Raw genomic sequence first — 6,903 nt, forward strand, 5'->3', positions numbered from 1 at the left:
AAAACTAGCACTGCAGAATAAATAAAATTGTTTTACATGTATTAATGAACATGTAAAAATTTATTCAAGAATTACTTGTTTAAAAATCATTTACCTAAATAACAAAATATGATTATTTACATTGCATAAATTACTATAAATAAAATTAATAAATTGTTGTTTTGTTTTTTGTGATTGGTTTCAGCTAAAATTTGGATAACGATAAATTTTTTTTGTTAATTAGAAAAAATAAATCTAAGAAATTTGCAGTTTTTTAATTTCGATAACTTTTAGCTGATATAAGTATAGCTTTAAAGATTTTTGAAAAAATTAAATACTTATGATAAAGAACGATTATTATACAACCAACTTATAACATGAGAAATAAAAAAACTTTAATATAAAAATGTAATAAATAAAAAATACATATGAATATAACAACGATTATGAATGATAATATATACGTAAAAAATATGATTGATTTAAAAAAGATTTAATACACACATTGAATATTGAGAGATTACGAGAAAATATCACCTCGATAGAGATATCCACGTAATTTACATCTGATCGTATTTGAAAAACTAAATATATACTTTAACTTAATACAGGTACTCGATTTCAATCTGCTGCAACCGTAATCTGCGACAATTATGGGAACAGTTGTAATTGACATGTAGTAATACAAATAATGTGCGTATTTCTTTCTTTTAATAGAGCTACAGTAACTATTACTACTGCTGCTAATAATAATATAGCAATAGCAGTAGTAATAGTACTAATCGTAGTAATAAGGATAATAATAATAATGATGATGATGACGACGATAATGTCGATGATGATAGCGATAATAGTAATAAATTTATTGATGTGCAATTAGGGTTGCTATATTAAAATTTTTTAAACTAGAACTTACAGGCCAAAAACTCTAGACATTTCTGTTGCAACCTCGGACATATACGAGAATACATTAATTACACATAATAAATATTATAAGAGCCGCTCAATAAGTGGTCGTGTCATTGGAAAAAACACGATAAAGAAAATAAATAATTAAAATATTTAAAACTCTAGACGTACATAAATTTTCTAGACAAATTATCAACACTATTAAATATGTACTTTTTATTACAAAAAAGCTGATAGAGAGCGATCAGTTTACAGTGGTAAACTTTGGTAAAATAATATAAAAATAATATAAATATCTCCACAATGGAAATATTATAACTAATATCGATATTTCTAATAACAATCAGTTAAGTCGTGTAATGTAGTTTATAAAAATTGTTTTGAGTAAATGATAACAGTAGTTATATCATTTATTCCAACTAATTATACGAGCTTTTTTTGAGCATGAAACTCTATGAACGAGAGCAATTTATTAATAAGATAAATTGTGCATTACGAAAGCAAATCACTTACCAAGAAGTATTAAAGCGGTAGCAGCATCACCTCCTCTCCTTCTATGTGTCCCATATGTGTCCTAAACTTGACAAATTGTTCGTCATGCCATAAAACTTCTAATAAAGCCCATATTTCACGATTTGTCAGTGAAGGTGGTAAATCCTCGTTAGTGCTGCTAATAAAAATATTATATTATATATTATACAATTCTTTAGTAGATATACTGGAAATGATAGAAAATTTGAGAAAGAAATGAAAAAATTGAAAGAGAGAACAAAATTTTAAAAACTTATTCTTAATCTAATGAACTTTTATCACTTGAAATTCTGGTTAAGATATTAGATGGCGATGACGCCACGTGCCGATTAATTCCGCGAAGATAACAAATAAATTTACTCACCAGCCGATGATGTTTTCCTCGTTGCGTTTGCAAACACACACTCGCGCGCACGCGCTCGACACGATCGGAAATGCTAACGACGCGAGAGACGAGACCACTTTGCACGCCGATTAATGACGTCGGCTCGTTTCGGCGTCCGCGACGATGCCTTCCACTGGGGAAATTCGCTCTCGGCCGACGAAAGGACGCGAGGAACGCGACGAGATCTCACCTCGCGGCACGAAAAAGACGACTCTTGCCGAGTGGAAAAACGCGCGATCGCGAAGCGTAAACGACGTGGCCCTCCGCTCGCGTGTTTGCGATGGTACTGAGTCGCCCGGCAAACCGTGAGAGGGGGCAAGTAGCTGATTGGCCTTGTGAATCGGCAGAGAAAAATTCGTGGAAAAGAAAAAGACTCTAGGCTTCGGCGTGTGCCTGGCGTGTGCCAAGTGTCACATGAAAACATGAGGTTTGTTTTTTATTCTTGCACTGCTGCACTAGTGCAATAAGTTAGAATAAGACAAATATTTTTTTTTTCATTCTAACTTATTGCACTAGTGCAGCAGTGCAGGAATAAAAAACAAACCTATAAGCTCTGCTTCCGAGAAGAGATTAGCCATACAGTACTATCAACCCACAAAAAAAATAATTTCATGATTTTATAGTACCCGCGAAGTTTAGATGAAAAATTCACCTTATTTTTTGATCACAGTAGTATATCATAATTACATACACCGTACAATTTTCTAATAATTTTGTAACTGTATTATTTGTCCGTCTGTATTTAAAAAAAGCCAACTCTTAGTTTAAATATGAAATCGGTCTAAAATAATAAAAAATAAAACATACACGGATTTAATTTGAATAATTTTAATTTAAAAAATTAAAAAGCACAATTGACGAAAGACGCAAATTATATTGCACACAAAATTAAATTTGTTTTCATAAACATTTGCTTATTAGATACTGGGACGCTAATTTTCAGAAAAAATTTGTAATACTATTTTTAAAATAAAGGGTAAAATTGAGTTTTAAAAAATATATATAAATCTGCAGGATAGCTACTTGACATAGAGAACATATAGTCACCGTAGCCTTATCTCTTTATATTAATTAATTTCATTAGCACACATTGATGTCCAATGTGAAATTCGCGAATGTTTTATCAGAAATGAGGTAAAAGAGAAAAATTTATTTACCTATTTATTTATTTATTATTGTACACGTCCATATATTGAAAAAACTGGCTGAATCTAATCATTCTTTTCGTATATTAATTTATATAACATTTTATCCTGAAAGAATAAAAAAGAAAGAGAAGAAAAAAATAAATTCGATATTTTTACTGTAAAGTTACTTTAATTAATTATTTCCTCTTCTGTTAAATTCTGTAAATACCGGTTAATTTAGTTAATTAATGTTTATTTAAATTACTTACTTATTTTAAACATATTTATTTTGAAATATTTATTTCAAACATTTTATCCTCTTATTTAAAATATTTATTAATTTTTTTAATATTTTATATAAATTAATAAAATATATAAATCCATAAAATGTCTACAATTTTTATTTTTGTGATTTTACGAAAGATTATTATATCTTTAACAATTCTCACAATCAGATTTACACACAAATATATCTGGATTTCTTATCGATTTAAATTATTATTCAAATTATTCACTCTTAAATTGATTGTAAATTCCATGAAAAAAATTAGTTACAAATTTGAAATAAAAAATTAAATCAGTATTAAGTTTATTAAGTATTTTATTATATTTAATTGTTACCCAGCCGCTCAATAAGTGGTCGTGCCACTGGAAAAAGCACGATAAAGGAAATAAATAATTAAAATATTAAAAACTCCGGACGGTCAAATTTTCAAAGATCTTTCCGGACGACCCCAAATGCCCGAAAAAAGAGGACGGTGTCTGGGGAAAAGAAGACGAATGGCAATTCTATGTGCAATAAATATTAAAAAAAAGATTTACAGTAAAATTATATAATGAAGTTTAAAATACCATCATCCTCCCAACACAGATTCGGTTGAAGAATGACGAGCTTCGCAGGAAAAAAGGATATTGCGAAGCAAAAAAGAAAAGGGATCTTTCTCTTTTCCAAATATAACCGATGGTCGTTCAACATTTGAAGCCCGCCGATTTCTCGATTCCGGATTGTCCTCGCGATGTAGACGTCGCGATGTCGCCCCGAACAGACAACGATCGTGGGGTCGTCGGGTTCTCGTGTCATGGAGCGAGAGAATGAAGGGAAGGCAGGGTCGAGGGAAGGTCGCGCTTCTTACGCGATTTCTTACCGGTTCGCTTCCATTCGTCTTCTCGTTCCCCAGAGGGTTCGATCCCACGGCCTTTCTCTCATGGAGCTCACCTTTTTCGATCTTTCCCCCCCTCCACCCTTACTCCATTGCACGTCATCCCGCGGAAAATTCTTACCGCGGGAAGAACTTCGGGACCTGCAGCTCTCCCATTTGTTCATGTCTTTCGCTAAAACGGCATTTGGATAATTTTTCTTACCGCTTTAACCCGCAAAATATTTCGAAGCCCCTTCTCGGTAGTCCCTTTTTATCGTTTCGCTGAGCGTCGTTAATTACAGGAATTGTTAATTTATAAATGATATACTTGAATGCCTCATCGAGTGTAATTAAAGAATTTTCTATAAAAATCAAACAAGTTTACCCAACAAAAAATCTGGGTTACGTTGCAAAAACGTTTCTTATCGATAGTGTTGCATCGCAAATAATTTTGTTCTGATAAGAATCAAACAGAAAACGGAAAATATAAATACAAGTAGGTATGTAAAATTTTTGCAAAGACTAAACTAGTCTAGGGATTACATTTATTTTTTATATAGTTCTCAAAACTAAAATATTAATCAATCTACTTTATTCTTATATCTGCTATATATATGTTCGTAGAAAAATTACTATATATACAAATGAAAAAAAAATGCAATATATTCAATAAGATATGTTATTGCGGGCTGCCAATTAAAAATATACTCAATACAATAATATATGCTATTGCAGTATCAACATTGTACTTGCATTAATAGCAAATATTATTGTATTGAGTATTTTATGTAGTTGGCAGCCCGCAATCACATATGTTATTGGCTGTATTACATTTTTTTTCTGTGTATATATATATATATATATATATATATATATATATATATATATATAATAAACAGTTTGATAATTAGCTTTTTCATTTCTTAAGAATTTAATTTTAATTTTTTTGTAGAGAACGCTTCAATTATATAATTTAATGTAATTAAACGAAGTGAAATTACGACGTTAACGAAGGCGTTACAGTAAAGAAAGGTGGAAATTGATTGAGTAAGGATAATTACCAATTTTAATCTGCGCGATTCATTGGGAAAGACGATTGATGTCCTGCACAGTGTGCCTTGTCATCTCTTTATTTTATTTTTAATGAGTCACTGTTAAATAATTACCCTATGGTACAATACAGAGAAAACAATTGATAAATTGAATGCATGGTATTATTGTAGCGAAAGTAAATATGTTCTGTTTGATCTTTATTGTAAAAAATATAAAAAATATAAGGAACGTCCCATACAAATGTGTTTTTATAATAATTATTTTATATTTCATTTGCTTTCAAGTGACATCAGTTGAGAGAAAATGTAATGAGAATATAAATGTAGTACTGCATTAGCATTACTGTTCTACACAGTCTAATATACATATATGTGTACGTGTAATATATTCATTACTTCTCTATGTTGTTTTTAATATTCTCAAATGTACTTTTTTAATAGAATAATAAGGTAAAGCCTGAAAAAGTATATCAGGCGACGTTGCGAGTCAACGAGTTACTTCGTCCCTCGAGCAGTCACATCAGAGCACATACCACACTTATTAGCTTCGTAAATTTTACATGATTTTATTTTTAACAACCAGATTACATATTGAACAAGTTAACGAAGCTTGCTCGCAATCGTTCACTTGCTTATATTTATGGTAAGAATGACATTTTTAACCGAATGGAGAGGGTGAGAGAGATGATACGTGTTTGCATATACGATAGATTAGATTGAACGAATGTCGCCGCGCCGTAACGTTACAAGGACTATTTCGAAACATTGATCGCGTATAGGAACCACGTCGACTAATTTATCACCGATCGTTTATCCCGCAGAACCAATTTGTCGGACCGTCAATTACGAAACAATCGACGAGCAATTAAGCAATCGCTCCGCGAAATCAATTGATAACACGTTGGCGTTAAGGCAGGTGGATTTTTAAAGCTACGAGACCTTTTGGCCGTTTGGCACTAAATGGTTTTACTTATTGCGCTCGATTGTCTGAACTTGATTACGGATAACGTCCGGGCTCGTGTGTTTTCCCGATGTGTTCCGCTTCGCTAATTTCATCTCCCCCCAAAAAAGAGAGAATAACATGAACTGGCGAATGATTGGATAATCGACTTGTGGAATAACGAGAAATTAATCCGATAAACCGCTACGGGAAACAATCGTGGCCCGAAGAATTTTTGAAAGCTGCTTACATATTTATACAACACAATTGTATATATTTAATTGTTGCGTGAAATAAAGGCAATCTGTCCTACATTCGTATTCACGCGCGTATACGCTTTATGTAGAGCATTGATAATAGAAAATATGCTATCTTCAAATTGACGATTTAATTAATGACATGCAGCCAACAGCGTAACGTTATGTAATTTATATTTCGTTGTGTATAATTATACAAAGCGAAGTTTTCCGCGGCGGCGCAAATCGGGGACGCTGATTAAAGAGGAACTCGGGGGATAGTGAGGCAGAAAGAGAGATAGGAACTTCGGCGCGCCGCTATATTTCCGCGTAATGATCTATAAATTTGCAAGACGTCAACTCGAAGGCTTATCACACTTCACGACTTATCTAGCGTATTAAAATTCATTAGGACACATTATCCGCTTCGGTACAGAATAATAAAGTGAGAGGGGCCATAAATTTCCCCGAAAATTCTCACAGCCGTCCGCACACAGACGTTCGAGGAAAATGTAGAATTGTACGTTGCACTACTACATTCCTTGTTCATTGCAAACAGTAATACATTCTCGCGAGAATTCTTACAATCCAGTTTGCCTACAGTA

The 6,903-nt window shown here is 32.3% G+C and overlaps 1 protein-coding gene across 3 annotated transcripts in view; it reads right to left on the minus strand.

Moving 5' to 3' along the window:
• Positions 1-2,206, minus strand: part of LOC105833261 (protein artichoke) — a 129,344-nt gene extending 127,138 nt beyond the window's left edge. The window contains exons 1-2 of one of the 3 annotated variants that reach the window (XM_036295518.1): positions 1,784-2,206; positions 1,402-1,555 (exon numbers count right to left, since the gene is read on the minus strand). The gene's annotated coding sequence lies outside the window, so the exon portion shown is untranslated. Of the gene's footprint in view, positions 1-1,401; positions 1,740-1,783 lie in introns of those variants that run through there. The other 2 variants (XM_036295517.1, XM_036295516.1) reach the window with 2 other exon arrangements.
• Positions 2,207-6,903: the final 4,697 nt, after the last annotated feature.

Source organism: Monomorium pharaonis, chromosome 1 (assembly GCF_013373865.1).
Source record: "Monomorium pharaonis isolate MP-MQ-018 chromosome 1, ASM1337386v2, whole genome shotgun sequence".
NCBI lineage: Eukaryota > Metazoa > Arthropoda > Insecta > Hymenoptera > Formicidae > Monomorium > Monomorium pharaonis.